At 40.0% G+C, this 17584-nt stretch overlaps 1 protein-coding gene across 1 annotated transcript in view; it reads left to right on the top strand.

Moving 5' to 3' along the window:
* Positions 1–2570: 2570 nt before the first annotated feature.
* LOC108431160 (cholinesterase-like) overlaps positions 2571–17584 on the top strand; it is a 46459-nt gene continuing 31445 nt past the window's right edge. Inside the window, exon 1 of the mRNA XM_017704141.1 lies at positions 2571–2709. The gene's annotated coding sequence lies outside the window, so the exon portion shown is untranslated. The remainder of the gene's footprint in view (positions 2710–17584) is intronic.

The raw sequence follows: 17584 nt of genomic DNA, 5'->3' as shown, positions 1-17584 counted from the left end.
GATTTTGGCAGCTGCAATGTCACTAGCTTAATTCTCGGATGCCTTTTATTCCATATACATTTTGAAACCATCAAATCAATATCAGCTAAATATTTCGGGGATAGGTGGGAGTGGTACCAGGAAGCTCAGCCGGGGCAACATAGCCATCTTGACTGCTGCAATTCGACCTCGGAGGGACACATTAAGGCTATTAATTTTCTCGGGATGGTTTATAGATATCAGGATCAATGTCAGTGCCAAGGTAGGTGAATGAATCCTTAACTGGAATTAGTGAAGGGATAGTAGCAGTTTTGCACAGTTCATTTAGTTGCATCAAAACTGATTTAGACCAGTTGAACTTGAGCCCTGAAATGCTATCGAAAGCATCAAATTCCTTCATTACTAGTTGAATGGAGATATCCACGTTGACTAAAAACAGAAGGACGTCGCCAAAGCGTTTCCGGAATATTCAAGATTTTACACTATTTCTAGGTCACTATTCAAACTGAAGCAGATTTGTGATGAGGCCTTTGTACAAACAAGTTATGAGTTGGAGTCCATGCTTGCTTGATTGCGTAATGCCTTTACAGCAAAAAGGGCGACACCACCAAATACTTCTGAAATTAATGTAAATATGCATGATTCTGCATTCCAATGAAATTGTCATGTGGAAAATAGATTTGTAATGAAAAACTTTGCATTCAGTTAAAAAAAAGAAGGGTCCATCTGAGCCTGCAGCTGTTCGGCCCCAGACATTCACGCTGGGAATGTTTTAGGCCGGACTACTTTCTGTATCAAACACACTACGGGTCCAGTCAAAGCAGACTCAAAAGTTTGGTGCATAAACCCAAACAAAGAAGGACCAAAAATCATAAATTCAAGAGAGAACATAGGATGTGAGCCCTTCAACAATGTGTACACAGTGCTTGAGAGTATGTTATCAAAAATAAATAAATAAATAAATAAATAAATAAATAAAGCAAAATTAGTTTTTCCATGATATGAGTGCTTTAAAGTTTTTCAGCTTCACGACACCGTGAGCAGCACACGAGCGAGCGGAGAAAAGTTCATTTTCATTTCCGCTCTGGTGCGAGTGCTCTCCCCAGCCGACAGTAGTGCAGCGTAATCATTCTTATCAACTAAATTAAAGAAATGCACCACCATGAAATTGGCACATGTATTGGCTGTACCAATCATCCCTCGCATCAGCTCTGTGCAAACTTTAAAGTGCCATTCAGGGAATAAACAGATGCGATGAGCAGAAAATCAACGCAGCATGTGGGGGACGGGGAGGAAACGCCACAAGAAACAGAGAGAAGGCACAGACCTTTGCTGCACACTGAACACATTTCTCAGGAGCTCAGCCACGTTTCATATACCAAACGTAGGAAACCTGGATGTGGCCTTAGACCCTGAGCTGTGTTTTATCCCACGTGTAAACACAGTCACTAAAGCAGCTTTGAGAAATGTCACTAAATGTTCGGCCTTTTCTCTCTCAGAGCGACGCAGAGAAACTGGTTCATGCATTTGTTACAGCAGAGTTGATCACTGTAATGGTCTTCTTACTGGACTTCCTAAGAAAACAATGCATCACTTCCAAAAAAACGTAGCAACATCCTAACAAAACTAAACAGAGAGATCAGATCAGTCCTGCATTAAAAGAGCTGCACTCGCTGCCTGTTATCATTCAGGATAGATTTTAAGGCTCTGCTACTAGTTTTTAAGGCTCTAAATGACCTTAAGGCACTGCTTACATCACAGAGTGTCTGTCCGTTTATGATCTTAGATCTGCAGATACCGACCTTCTGCAAAACCGGTAAAATATGGAAAACATGGAACAACTTGTTCAGTTATTCTGCTTCTAAACCATGGAGCTCAGTTCACCTTTTATTAGACGGTAAAGCTCAGAGCTCACTTTTAAGAAGCAGCTAAAAACACGTCTCTTTAACTCAGCATATAATTAAAACTACGTCTTGTGGTTTTTATCTTCAAATTTGATCTGTGTCACTTACTTCTTACTTCTTTATGGTGTTTCTGTAAAGCCCTTTGAGCTGCGACCAGCATGAAAAGTGCTACATAAATTAAAATTATTATTACATCACTAATAATAATTGTCCTTATGCGCTGCAAAAATTCCCTAAAGACCAGCCCTCCATAAGCTCTGGGCTCCTCTGCCAGGGCTATCTGCTCTGCATGCTTTTAGTAGAGGGCAGTCTGAGATAACTGGAGCATCTAAACATCCCCAAAACCCATTTCCTTGTAAGGAACATTGAGGGACCGCAGTATTCAGCAGAAAAAGAAAAGATGATTTAGTCTAAACCCTTTTCCTGTAGCAATGCCAGCAGGATGTTTACAGCACCTAAAGTTTATAAGTGTCCCAAATTTGGCCAAATTTGGCGAGAAGTGCTGCTTACAGAAACGCATCACTTTATTTCCCACCCATTTTCCCTGGAAACCGCGCCCACGTAGGCTACAATTGGCTCATAATGTCCTACCCAACACCATTCCGCCAATAGGAGAGCTCCTGAATTAGCCAATCGTAGTGCAGGAGGGAGATTCTAGTAGCCAATCTCAGCACAGGAGGAGGGGGTGTGCCGGAATACGGGTGGGAAAACAAATAACAACGCCGTAGAAACATCGTGAATATAACCGTAGACGCCGTAATACGTCGCCTACAGTCTGGAAAAGGAGCGAGCGAGATAAAAAGAAGACAGCGAGGTTTAAAAGGGGGTAAGTGACCTGTGCGCGAGAGTTTTATGTGTATCTTTGTCCATTATCTGCCATTTCTGGACGCGCGAGCGAGCCGTCGCACGCTGCACGCGCGTTGTCCTTTTATAGCGCGTGAGGAATGAGGCGTTTGGAGAAGCTCGTGAATGTTACGGGCTGTTTACATGGACATCTGTGGGCTTCTGTGGATGTTAACCGAGTGGCGAGGATGCAGGTTATCAGCACTGTAGCTCTAAATAAGCGCGCTGGTCTTATTTATAGGGCCTTTTAATGCAGTCTAGTGTTGTGCACTCATCCCAGGCGTGATCTCTGTCCAGGGGATCTGTGCAGCTTCTCAGTCAGTGAGTTCCACAGTGAGTCCCGCCCTTCAGATTAGGGACTGCCAGGCCATATCAGATGCCTTACATGGACAGTGCACAGTGCAGTCCTATCTAGACACTGTTGTCCTCCCTCATGTCACTTTATCCCCCAACTGCTTTTCAGTATGACCCCCAAGGTGAGAAGCTTCATAGCTGACCTCTCCTAACTTGGCTTATGTGTTTGACATTAAAGCAGTTCCATAAATAATTTCCGCAGTTGCCTTCTTCATCCCAACTGTGGACGTGTTTGGTGTGTGTGGAGTTCTTTGGCTTTGCTTTGAGGCCATCCTGGGCCGTAACTCGGATAAACATTTTCCTGAGGTCCACTTTGCAGAAATGTGACACCCCCCCCCATTGCTCCTTTTTTCCCATTAACAACTGTTATCCACCTTTATCTTTTACTTGTTCCTTCCCGTCCCTTCATTCTTCTGTACACTGCCCTGACTCTTCCATAAACTTAAGTCTGTTTAATTAATCATTCAAATATTTATTTGTCTTTTTCGGCTGAGAGGATGTGATGAAAGTAAATCTAACAATCACACTAAAAGTAAAAGTGATAGATAGAGAGAGAGAATTAAATTCAGTTTGAAACTATCTATCTATCTATCTATCTATCTATCTATCTATCTATCTATCTATCTATCTATCTATCTATCTATCTCTGTCTATCTTTGCTTGTTTATTTTGCATCTCTGTCCTCACTGACTTCTGTAAAAGCACACATGAAACATACATTTTGCTGTTGTTGTAACAAAACCTCCTATCTCCAAAATAGTAACTTTACAGAAGGAAAAAATGCACTATACCTTTAATGTAAGTCAGTGGAACCAGGCATTTTTCCAAGTCGTTTTGGGCTGTTTCTTTTGATCCATTCACCATGAAATTTATATACAATATAAAGGGCAAGATGTATTTTCAAATTATGTAAAAAAAAGATAAACATATATATATATATTTATATCTCACTGTTGTCAGATTAGAACCTCGTATCTCCAAAATGGTAATTTTACAGGAAAAGGGAAAAAAACCTACTTTTAATGTAAGTCAATGGAACTGGAGTTTTGGGGGTCATTTCTTTTGGTCTATTCATCATGAAATTTACGCACAATATAAAAAACTACAGCCATTTTCAAATTATGTCAAAAACTGAAAAATGCCAAAAACTGAGATACAAGGTTTAGTTCTGACAACAGTGAGGTGTGTGTATATATATATATATATATATATATATATATATATATATATATATAGTAGGAAAGTAAGTGAAGTTCGGACCTTGGTGTCCTCATAAATATTTCCAGCCATGAGGCCACCGTAGTTACCAAGTAATGGAAGCCCACCAATTAGCACAGTGTAAACTGCATGACCAAAACAACAAATATTTATTTCATAAACAGAATCTCTATGGAAATGGTAAAAAGTACAGAAAAAATCTGTTTGCTATGTGATGTATGTTTGTCCATGCTTATAGATAAAAGTATGTCATATATCTGACAAAAACGTTATTCCACCAATTTTTACTTGCTGCATAAACCGGTTATTGAGATGTACGCAAAGTTATTGAGAGCAGTTAGTGAAGAAATAGTTAAACATACTGACTCAGGTTTCTTTACAGTGGTGTTTGTGATGTCTACAACACTAATATAGTCATTATATATAACCGCCAGTGAACCTACAGTGTAATGCTGAAAAAGGTAAAAGCAGGACTTTTTTGCCTCACAATGCTCTGCATGTACCTGCTGTATATGCTATTAGTTTAGTTTAGCTTTTTTTAAAAAAATATGTCTGTGAGGGAGCTTTTAGATGTATTAAACTCTTCAGACGTCTGGTTCCTATCACCACCACTGTGAACGCTGCTGTTTCTCATTCAAACCACTCTTTAAACAACTTCATCACAGAGAACGTTTTAAACTTTGGTGGAATCCCCTTTTAACAACTGAACACCAGTGCATGTCTGGCATTTGAGATAAGAGGATATACTGTGTAAAGTAGATTTGCGATGCGCCAAAATGAAAATTGTTGGTCGAAACCAGATTTCAAGAAACACTGCAATAAACACCAAATCTGAAAACCAAGAGAAATGCTGACAATAAATAAAACAGTTAATGTTAAATTTTATTTTTAGTGTATGTAGTTATTATATATAGTTATTATATATAGTTATGATATCTAGTTATTTGCATATTTGGCTACAGTAATACAACAAAATCCAGCATCCTTGACCACAGAGAACAGTCAGTCAGTCAGCCACAGCAATGAATTCCGTCATTTGTTAGATATACTTTGCACTTTGGCACTGATGTTGAACATGGTGATTTTTTTACTGTTGATCTGCTGCTGCTCTAACTGTTTACAATTATAATCAGATTTACTTATAAAATTTTAAATTGTGATGCTTTAATGTAGGCCTATGTAAATTAGATTTATTTTATTTGTTTTGGTCAACATTCATTTTGTCAAACTTATTACATAAACATCTGACTGCAGTTATTTTAGCTGATGGCAATTATTTTTCACAGTTGTCACATTTCACAATCATATCTTCACACAACAAAAACAGAACGTACATTGGGGGTGTTTTCATCGGTTCAATGGAGGCAAATACTTGTAAATAAAAGAAAGCATAAAAAATTTATTGAAACACTTCATAGGTCTCACAAAAACATTAGAAGTTCTAAATTCTGACTGGTGCAATAACATCTTCAGAGGGCAGCAGAAAGGGGACGGCAGTGAATTACATTTGTTTATTTAAGCTTGAGCGGTCTGTCAGAAGTTTGGAAATACTGATGGCGAAAAAAGAATGAATGGCCAAAAGTATGTGGCCACTGAATGGCCAAAAGTATGTGGACACCTCACAGTCAATCTCAATATACAACCAGGCATTAATGGAGTGCCACCTCCACCCCTACTCTTACTGAGTTTGCATGGTTGACCACTTGCTGGCTGAGCTGTTGTTGCTCCTAGATGCTTCTATTTCACTAAAATAGCACTTTCAGTTGTCTGGGGCAGATCTAGCAGGACAGAAATTTCACAAACTGACTCGTGGCAGAGACTTATTCTACTGTCAGTGTTTGTCTATGGAGACTGCATGACTATGTGCTTGATTTTATCCACCCTATAGCAATGAGTGTGGCTGAAGTACCTGAACTCAATATTAAGGAGGGGTGTGCACATGCTTTTGGCCATGTAGTGTAGCTAATCAGCCAGTTTAGCCACTTCAGTCTTGTACTTCAGTAGTTGCATAAAATGAACAAAAAAAGACAATGAAATTGTTAATCATAATTACTTATGTGGCAGTCAAGTTTCAGGTAAAATGTAACATTCATGACAGGCCTAGTCAAAAAGTAGTTTTCTCATTTTAATAAGTACATTCTAACATGTTCTCTAAATGTCTTCTCTGACAACCTGAGACACATGAAGACTTGCTTATGCTAAAATGTAACTTGTAGTCTATTAGCACTCTTTGTTGCTCTAGCTGGGGAACATGACCCCAGCTGTGAAGTTGTAGTAGCTGCCACTGTACTACTTCACTTAGCTTTGAAAGATAGAGTGCATTCAGAGTTCACCCACATGCCTCTGAGCACGTTCAGCTGACTCCAGGAGTTCAACTGCGGATCATCTATTATTTAGCACCTTCAAACTCCTACGCGTGAAGGTTTACATGACCAAACTCTTTTTCTCTGCAGTCTCTTTTCACTCACAGAACGGTGCCGATTTACAAAATTATGTCAATGCGCCAAAATTGGAGACATGAGTTTTTGTCCCGACAGTGACGGAATGCTAGGGAGATCTGTAGTTATTCAAATATATGGATATTTGACCATATCTTAATATTTGTGTAGTTAATTGTGTATGCAAATTAGGCATGCATAGTTGGCCTTTTTTACAGCGTTGGTGGAGCTCCCCCAGATGAACTGTATGAACTTTGTTTTTCAGTAACGTTGATGGACCATATTTCTTTGGAAATGTATCTGATTTACCAATCCAGAACTAAAGTGTCATCTTTGTAGGTGAGTGAGCGAGTCAACATTAATAAAAGTGTCAGTTGTGCAGGATAATTTCTTATGAAGAAAGCTGCAGTCGTGCGTTTTATCTCAGCATGGCCGTCGTCGTGCAGAGGTGTGAATTCTTTTTCACAGTAGGCGGGTCTCACTCCTCCCCTTTCACCCCTCATTGCTCTCTAGCAGCGCAGCGGTCGCAATATTTCACACACACACAGACAACAGAGTCCTAGTTCATCTGATAACAGAGTTACATGGAAAAAATGTTTTACTTGGTTAAATTTAATGAATGTATTTGATGAACTTTAGCACGAGGGGGCGGGGCTAAACTGCCATAGACTGAAAAAGTTTATGAGTTGGTTTTTTGTAACAACATAAATGCAGTAATTATTTCCCTATATGGACTGCATGGTCTAGGGATTGATAATTATACTTTGACACTTTGGACAATATTGAGTGCTTTACACTCTTTTATTAAAGCTGCACTATGTATGTTTTGGGGTTTTGGTGACCTCTTTGGTGGAAATGTGTAATCGCACGCAACACGTGGAAGAACATTTCGCAATGTGGTTTTTGCCTCGGCTCCTTTCCTAAGTGGAAGAATCTGATGATTGGGAGAGCGTTGAAAGAGAATCTAAAGAGAGTTCAGACAAAACTTGGTGAAGGATGCGTCTTCTGAGGATTATCTTTGACTTTGTTCAGCCGTGCAATGTTTAAGGGGTTTCTTGCATGTATGTTTCAAACTCCCTCAAAGCATTTCAAAGATTCAGGTCAGGGCTTTGACCAGGCCACTCCACAACCCTCCATGTCATCCTTTTGAGCCATTCCGTGTTGGAATTACTTGTATGGTTGGGATCATTATCCTGTGGGTAGTTTGATTTCTACAGCTTCACCTTCTTTACAGATGGTCTGTAACCTGCTACAGATGGTCTTTTTACATATTCTGTTCAAGCAACATCTAATCAAAGTCAGGTCAAAGTTTATGTATATATAGCACTTTTTACATCCGGTGTCACAAAGCAGCTTTACAGAAAAATGTACAGAAAAATGATCAAATTGTAAGTCGCTCTGGATAAGAGCGTCAGCAAAATGCCAATGTCAAATGTCAAATAACAGTGGCAAAACAATGCCTTAAGAGCAAGAGGGAGCAACTTTAAGAGGAGCGTAGACTGGCAATGGCTATGATTAAATATCTAGCATGAAAGAGAAATTCATAGTCAGTTCTATGATTGCATGTTGGCCAGGCTCCACCATACTATACAGTTAGTATGAGAAAAATTCAGTTACTTCTTCTGAAGATGTGAATTATGTACTATTTTCATCATGTCTTCCTCAGTATTATGTTGATTTTGCATTTAAGGCCTAAACATTGACCTGGACCTTTTCTTTTGAGTTTGTGCATGTGGCAATAATACGTAAACCCCCCAACCCGACACCTCTGACTTTTAAATGATTATTTACAGCTTCTCCGTAGTAATGCTACTTCTTTCACAATGTCAACAAAATAATTTTTTTCCATGATATGGGCCAAAGTAAGACTAAGCAAGAAATTTTATGTATGACATTTTAATATGTATTCTCACTCAAAAATTGAATATTCAAGCAGCAAAAATGGTTAGTATGTCACTGCTGTCAGAAGACAACCTTGGAAGACAACTATCTACAAAATGGTAACTTTACAGGGGAACGAAAAAACATACTCTAATTTTAATGTAAGTCAATGGAACCAGAATTTTTTTTCAAAGTCAATTTGGGTCATTTTTATTGGTGCATTCTTCATGAAATTTACACTCAGTCTAAAGATAAGATAAGATAAGATAAGATAATCCTTTATTAGTCCCACAGCGGGGAAATTCACAGTATTACAGCAGCAGCAGAGTAACAGGAGTAAGGCACTCAGTAATAGAAATGGGAAACAGTGTAAACATTATCAACATTATAAATAATAAAAATAAAATAATAAAAAAAATAAAAGAATAACAGGTATTTTCAAATTATGTCAAAAATCGAAAAATGACAAAAATGGAGGTACCAGGTTTTCTTCCAACAGCAACAATTTGCAAAGGTAAACATGTAATGACATGCTAGAGGCCACACAGACCCCCACAGACCTTGTGTTGTGATGTCTGCAGGCCTATCAGAAAGCTAAGCTTCTGTTAAGCTGTGGTTATCCACACTTCTTATTAATGCCTGCTGGCTGTAAACCCTTGAGCTCGGAGAGCGCTCTGTGTCCAAACCCAGAGATTAGGTCAGAACATGGGCTGTGGCTGAAGGCTTCGTTATTGTTGCTGTAATTACTCCTCTGCCCACTCAGCCTGGCCTCAGCACGCACAGCTGCACTAATCGTAAGTGGGTGACATGTTCAGGTGTTCAGGACCCATCAGCTTCAACAAAGGCAATGCATATGTTTATCTCTTTGTGGGGATAAAATCTCCTAGAATCACTCTGAATGATGAAAACTGAAAATGTAGTGGTTTTGGGGACATTTGCCTCAAAAAACACCAGATTTTCTGAAAATAAAATATATCTCTGTTGTTGAACGTCGTATCTCCATTTTTGACATTTTTCAGTTTTTGACATAATATGAAAATACCTGTTATGTAAATGTCATGACGAATGAGCTACAAGAAATGACTTAAAATGACTTGGTCTGGTTCCAATGACTTACATTAAAAGCAAACTGTTTTTTTCTCCTCCTGTAAAGTTATCATTTCGGAGATACGAGGTTTTCTTCCAACAACAGCAATATAGTATTTTTATTAATACATTATTATTATTATTTCTTTCAGTCTATTTAACATGAAATTTACATACAAGGTAAAGGTCTGCAGGTATTTTCAAATTTCAAATGAAATGCGAACTGCAAGGTTTTGTTCCGACAGGAGCCATTTATGTAACATTATGTAATAGATCAAGAAAACCATGTACATTTGATTTTGCAATCATTTAATTAAACATTACCTGAGATGTCATTTTTGTATGTTAAATAACTAAGTACTATGACGTCAGTAACAGGTACTGCCCTCTCTGGCAAAAACGACTTTATACAGGCATTTCCTTTAACTGTCTACCAGTTTCTGACATCTACTGGGAGAGATTTTTGCCCATTCTTCCTTTCAGAATTGTTTCAGCTGAGCAATGTTTGAAGGATTTCTGAAATACCCTCGCAGCATTTCAGTAGGATTCAGGACTAGGCCACTCCATGACTCTCCATTTCTTGCTTTTAAATCATTCCTTGGATGATTTACTTGTATGTTTGGGATCATTATCCTGTGGGAAGGTCGAGTTCTTCAGCTTCAGCTTTTGTACAGATGGTCTCACATTTTCCTCAAGAGATATCTAGTCGAAGTCAAGTCAAAGTTCATTTATATAGCACTTTTTACAACCGGGGCTGTCACAAAGCAGCACAAAAATCCGGGTCTGAGCTCCCATGAATGTCGCCAATGGCAACGGTGGCAAGGAAAATCATCCTGATAGCAAGAGGAAGAAGCCTTGAGAGGAACCAAGACTCAAAAGGGGAACCTGTTCTCCTCTGGTCCACACCAGATAGCGAAACAATAGCACAATATAAAAAGAGAATAAGGTTTTACTATTAGTATATTAATATTAATATACTAATTAATATTATTACTAATTACTATCACTATTACTAATAATTACTAATAATTAATAGTAATATTAAAAACTAAATGTGCATTTCCTGAAGGAACCGCAAGAGTGCTTGAAAAGAGCTGCAAGTGTGTGTGTGTGTGTGTGAGTGTGTGTGCGTGTCTGTTTGTGTGTGTCTGTGTGGTGTGTGTGTGTGTGTGTGTGTGTGTGTGTGTGTGTGTGTGTGTGTGTGTGTGTGTGTGGTGTGTGTAAGAGGGAGAGATGTATGTGTTTGAGGGGGGAGGGGAGAGTCATTCAACTGTCACTCTGTTATTATGCAGCTCTTAGTGGAGAAGCCTTGTTTGAGTCCGATTTGCACCGTCTGAACAAACAATCATAACTCAGGAAATGTTTACTCTATCGCTTAACCGGATAGGTGGTGTGAGATAAGACCCCTTGAGGATTATTTTGGTATAATGTGGTGTGTATTGGTGGTGTGTAGAAAATGTCTGAATTATGACAATTTCAACACAGAGAAAATCTTAAAATAAGCAGATTCTGATTTTGAGAAATTTACATGGGAGTCAGTGGGGGTGTTTTCTGTGCCTAGTGCCAAACAAATGCTCATAACTCACATATTTTGAGGTTTCAGAAAGAACAAGTTTCTCTTCCATTTAAAACCAAAATGGAGTTTTTAGGTGAAGGTTTAAGGATTTTAAAGCAGATTCCCTGAGTGACAGCTGTGTCTGTGTGTAACGAGGAGCGATGTTGAGGTGGATGCATGTGCGGAGACAAGTGAGATTTATTATGGGCAAATCCAAAATTAGGGTGAAGACAGTCCAAGACAGTCCACAGTTCAGGTAGCCAACACGAAGAGCAGGAGGGACAGACATGACAAGGAACACAGAAGTCCAAACACTTAACAAAAACTCTTCAAATAATACATATACTGCGCACACAAGCCTTATATCAAACAGCATATACAAACAAAGACCAGCACTAGACTAAGGAAAACACAGGGCTTAAATACAAAGGGGCTAATGAGGGTTCACAAGACACAGGTGGAAAACAGGTGGAAACAGTCAAGGACAAAGACAAGAAACAAGGGGCAAAACCAAACAAAGAAGCACATGGACGATAAAAAGTCAACAGAAAAGCACATGGAGGAGTGGGAGGAGCCAATCATGACACTGTGAGACTGAGTGGCCTGCTGTGACATCATCGATGTCAGTTAGAATTTGTGGTTCTGAACATTCCGCCATTCATTCTTATGGGAGGTTTTCAATTTTCAAACTTAATTTTATTAAAAACTTCCAATCCGATCAACTCCAAAAATACGTATCACAAGTCACAGCGCTGAGACCTTTGAAACACAGTTTGAACGGAGTCTGTACGTTAAGCGGTTCAGGCTGTATTAATCGCAGAAAAATGTGGAAGAAGAAGAAGAAGAAGAAGTATGAGAGATAACAATAAAGAAAAGGGGGAAAGCAGGAGCAGGGATGGCTATGATTAAATATCTAGCATGAAAGAGAATTCATAGTCAGTTCTATGACTGCAAGTTGGCCAGGCTCTGGTGTGCCTCCCATGTAGGCCAAATTTGTCTTTTTCTAGTGCTAGATGCACTTTTACAGCAGTGGCAAGAGCTACCTGCAGATGCTGTGAGGAACTTTTTCATGTTCTTAGAGACTTTTAGCATCTTAATGTCTGATCTCAGGTTAAGTTTGCTGGGGCGGCCTGGCTTTGGCAAGTTGGGAGTGTTTTAAGTCTTCTCTGCGTGTAGAAGGCAGTAAAATGACTGATTTTCCATATATCAGATATCTTCTTAAACCCCTTCCCACTCCTAGGCATCTACAACTCTCTTTCTGAAGGCCTCAGCGAGCTCTTTTGATCTAGACCTGTAGCTACCACACACTCCAATACCTGAATAAAACAAGTTCCACTGAGATAATCTGTAATGCTGTTCTGGTCATTAGCACCTGAACTCGGCTTGACATGGTAGAGGTAGTGATATATGAATAGAATTAACAACCATTCGTCACTGTGTTTCGCGCTCTGTGAAGTTAGATCTCTGCATTTAACCCATCCATGCAGTGAAACACCCACATACATGCACACTAGTGAACACACACACTAGGGGGCAGTGAGCACACTTGCCTGGAGCAGTGGGCAGCCCTATCCATGGCACCCAGGGAGCAACTGGGGGTTAGGTGCCTTGCTCAAGGGGAATTCAGTCATGGACTGTCAGCCAACGGGATCAAACCAGCAACCTTCCGGTCACAGGGCTGGTTTCCTAACCTCCATCCCTCCACGACTGCCTCCAGGGTGTATCTATTTTTTGCAGCAAACGGGACAAAAATGGCATTTTATTTATATAAAATGAATAGTGATTTTCTGGATGTCAGTGTGTTTGTTTACCCATTTCCAAACGTCTCCTCGAGGAAGCCCAGTATTATGTAGTTAAAAAGCAGCTACTGGTTTGACCAATCAGTGCTTCAGTAAATTGAGCTCATGATGTAATTGATGATCTTAACAAATCTCTGTGGCGGCTGTGAAGGTGTCAAGGAAAAATATGGACCCAAGAAATTCTTGTTACTTTTTATTGTTTTTATGTTTATTTGAATTATGAATATGACTTTATTCTAATGTATATAGTGATAAACTCACTGCTGAGGTCAATTATTTAAAAATTTGCTTAGATGCCTAAAACTTTCACATGGTACTGTACATATATATATATATATATATATATATATATATATAAAATCTGTGTGTGTATGTGTGTGTGTGTCATTGCGTAACGCCGGGGAGCGAGCAGGCGGACGCATATGCGGAGATAACGTTTATTGTGGGCAAATCCAAAATCAAGGTCATAACACACATGGACCGGACTGGGAGGGGCCAGTTGTGACAGATTGTATCGATTTAATTTTTCACACCGTAATGTAATGAACACTTGATATCTGTATCTCCAAATATGTTGGAAAAATCTTTTCTTGGGGTGTACTTACTTCTTCACATCCACTTTTTCAGCCTACAGAAGTTGAGCTCCACCCAGTTAGGTTGTAAGGAGGAGTGTTATTTATTTATTTATTTATTTATTTATTTATTTATGAGGCATAGTGCAGGGCCAATCAGAACTGAGCTCATTAACACATATCAGTCTTAAAGACACCGTAACAGAAACGACCTGTTTAATCCTGAGAAATGTAAACTCAGAAGCCATTAATGGTGCATAAGAGTTTAAACAGGACCTGACAGTAGCTGGACTTTCCCTCTCTCTCTCTTCTAAAAGGGGTTCCACTATTGCTACACAGAACCGTTTTTAGTACTATATAATCTTTTTTTTCTACGAGTGTAGGCCGTGCTAGTTCTTCTATGCAGTATTTCACACAGATGTGCATTAAAAACCAGGACACTGTTCTAGGTCTTAATAGAACCGATAGTTTTAATGCTTGTTCTAAGGCATTAGGCCTGTGGAGTATCTCTCACTGTCCCCCACACCTTCCAGTCTTTCACTGTCGTGGTTTATGGAACATGCCTGCATTGTACTGACCTCGTTTTAATGTCCCAGAATATACCGTCATGATTTCCCCTAAGAAGCTGTACTGTTGTGCTATTACAGCAAGCTGCATAGATCAGACAGTAAGCAGAGTCGTTCTGGAGTTTCTGCATACAGTAAATATGATGAATACTAAGTTGCACTTAGCATCGGAGGGCTACTGTCATTTCTACATCACATGGCATCTGATATTTTCTTGTGCTTTCAGTACAGCTGTCAAGAAACTACAATTTGGATTTCAATACTGGTTAAAAGTGCACAAAGCCTGTCAGCTGAGACCGGATGTTACATTCATACACTCACCACTTTATTAGGTACCTGTTCAATTGCTTGTTAACACAAATAGCTACTCAGCCAATCACATGGCTGCAACTCAATGCATTTAGGCATGTAGAGGTGATCAAGACAACTTGCTGAAGTGCAGACCGAGCATCAGAATGGGGAAGAAAGGGGATTTAAGTGACTTTGAACGTGGCGTGGTTGTTGGTGCCAGACGGGCTGGTCTGAGTATTTCAGAAACTGCTGATCTACTGGGATTTTCACACAACCATCTCTAGGGTTTACAGAGAATGGTCCAAAAAAGAGAAAATATCCAGTGAGTGGCAGTTGTGTGGAAATGCCTTGTTGATTTGAGAGGTCAGAGGAGAATGGGCAGACTGGTTCGAGATGATAGAAAGGCAACAGTAACTCAAATAACCAACCAAAATCTCTGAGGAATGTTTCCAATACCTTGTTGAAAGTATGCCAGGAAGAATTAAGGCAGTTCTGAAGGCAAAAGGGGGTCCAACCTTTCACTAATAAAGTGGCCGGTAAGTGTATACTCCTCTTGTTTGTTTCTCAAAAACTCAGATGCAATCACATTTCAATTTTTAGATGAAAATAAAATCAGTAGGTCAGTAGACAGCATCATGTAAATAGAAAGTATCCTCAAAAGTTCACAGTGGTCTAAACCACTTGTGTCAACCTGGGAGTTGTGAGATGGTTGTTGGACAGAAAGAACGCAGGCCTGTTGTTACACACCCTTATAAACTTAGAGTCTGTAAGTGAGCTCGTGTGGCCGCAGTAAACGTGAAGCAGCTCTTAACCAAGCAGCTAAACTAGCAGCTACATATTATATAATCATTAGCTTACGTTGCTACAAAGGGTCCACATTTGGGGTGCTGGCTTGTCTACAAAGAAATGATATAAAATTTATGCCATTGTTCAGCTTTTAAAGTAAACTTTCTATGCAGATGTCACAATCTAACAGTTGCTTCTTTTAAGGTGCAACGGAAAATTAGCACAAAAAATAGAAATTAAGAAATGAATTGGGCAGCCATGAGCTGGAGGTTAGGGAAACAGCCTCGTGACTGGACGATTACCAATTTGATCCCCTGACCCAACATTACATGACTGAAGTGTCCTTGAGCAAGGCACCTTACCCCCAAATGTTCCCTGGGCGCCGTGGATAGGACTGTCCACTGATCCGGGCAAGTTTTCACTGGTGTGTATGTGGTGTTTCACTGCACGAATGGGTTAAATGTGGAATTTCTCTGCTGTGAGATTAATAAGGGTCACTTAATCTGTTTAAGTAATTAAAGATGTGAAACAACACTTAGCACTGCTTTAACACTAGCCATTGGGGCAGTACTGACATATGCTTATATATTATATATATAATATATAATTATGTTCTACCAAATTCATTCAAAGTCAGAGTTCAAAACTTATTTCCATCCATTTGTCACTACCAAAACAATCATAATGCTACTGAAACTTTACCAAATGTTTCGTTAGTGGCAATTTTAGCTTATTCTGAGCAGAACTCAAAAATACTAACCAGTACATGACTAGCAAACACAGCTTTGACCAGCTGTACACATAAAATATTTTTCATTACATTTCATTTCACAAAAAACTTGATTGCAAAAAAAAATTGGGAGAAACATTTTTTTTTTTCATTAAAAAAAAATAAACTCATGTCCAATCTAAATCTTTCAACTGTAAAAGAAGTGAAAAGGTCTTTAAAATTGAGAAAAAAATGTAAGTATTATTTTCTCACGTGTAAATTTAGGTGTTAGGCTTTGGGACCGACACCTCCCATTAGAAAGTTTCCCATTAAAGATGCTTTTGTATATACACTGCTCAAAAAAATAAAGGGAACTCTCAAATAACACATCCTAGATCTGAATGAATGAAATATTCTCATTGGATACTTTGTTCTGTACAAAGTTGAATGTGCTGACAACAAAATCACACAAAAATCATCAATGGAAATCTAATTTATTAACCAATGGAGGCCTGGATTTGGAGTCACACACAAAATTTAAGTGGAAAAACACACTACAGGCTGATCCAACCTTGATGTAATGTCCTTAAAACAAGTCAAAATGAGGCTCAGTATTGTGTGGCCTCCACGTGCCTGTATGACCTCCCTACAACGCCTGGGCATGCTCCTGATGAGGTGACGGATGGTCTCCTGAGGGATCTCCTCCCAGACCTGGACTAAAGCATCCACCAACTCCTGGACAGTCTGTGGTACAGTCCCAGATGTGCTCAATCGGATTCAGGTCTGGGGAACGGGTGGGCCGGTCCATAGCTTCAATGCCTTCATCTTGCAGGAACTGCTGACACACTCCAGCCACATGAGGTCTAGCATTGTCCTGCATTAGGAGGAACCCAGGGACAACCGCACCAGCATATGGTCTCACAAGGGGTCTGAGGATCTCATCTCGGTACCTAATGGCAGTCAGGCTACCTCTGGCGAGCATATGGAGGGCTGTGTGGCCCTCCAAAGAAATGCCACCCCACACCATTACTGACCCACTGCCAAAACCGGTCATGCTGAAGGATGTTGCAGGCAGCAGATCGCTCTCCACGGCGTCTCCAGACTCTGTCACGTCTGTCACATGTGCTCAGTGTGAACCTGCTTTCATCTGTGAAGAGCACAGGGCGCCAGTGGTGAATTTGCCAATCCTGGTGTTCTCTGGCAAATGCCAAGCGTCCTGCACAGTGTTGGGCTGTGAGCACAACCCCCATCTGTGGACGTCGGGCCCTCATACCATCGTCATGGAGTCGGTTTCTAACCGTTTGTGCAGACACATGCACTTTTGTGGCCTGCTGGAGGTCATTTTGCAGGGCTCTGGCAGTGCTCCTCCTGTTCCTCCTTGCACAAAGGCGGAGGTAGCGGTCCTGCTGCTGGGTTGTTGCCGTCCTACGGCCTCCTCCATGTCTCCTGGTGTACTAACCTGTCTCCTGGTAGCGCCTCTAGCCTCTGGACACTGCGCTGACAGACACAGCAAACCTTCTTGCCACAGCTCGCATTGATGTGCCATCCTGGATGAGCTGCACTACCTATGCCACGTGTGTGGGTTGTAGAGTCTGTCTCATGC

The sequence above is a fragment of the Pygocentrus nattereri genome, chromosome 7 (assembly GCF_015220715.1).
Source record: "Pygocentrus nattereri isolate fPygNat1 chromosome 7, fPygNat1.pri, whole genome shotgun sequence".
NCBI lineage: Eukaryota > Metazoa > Chordata > Actinopteri > Characiformes > Serrasalmidae > Pygocentrus > Pygocentrus nattereri.
The sequence above is the reverse complement of the archived record's forward strand: the minus strand, read 5'-3'. Positions and strand labels throughout refer to the sequence as shown.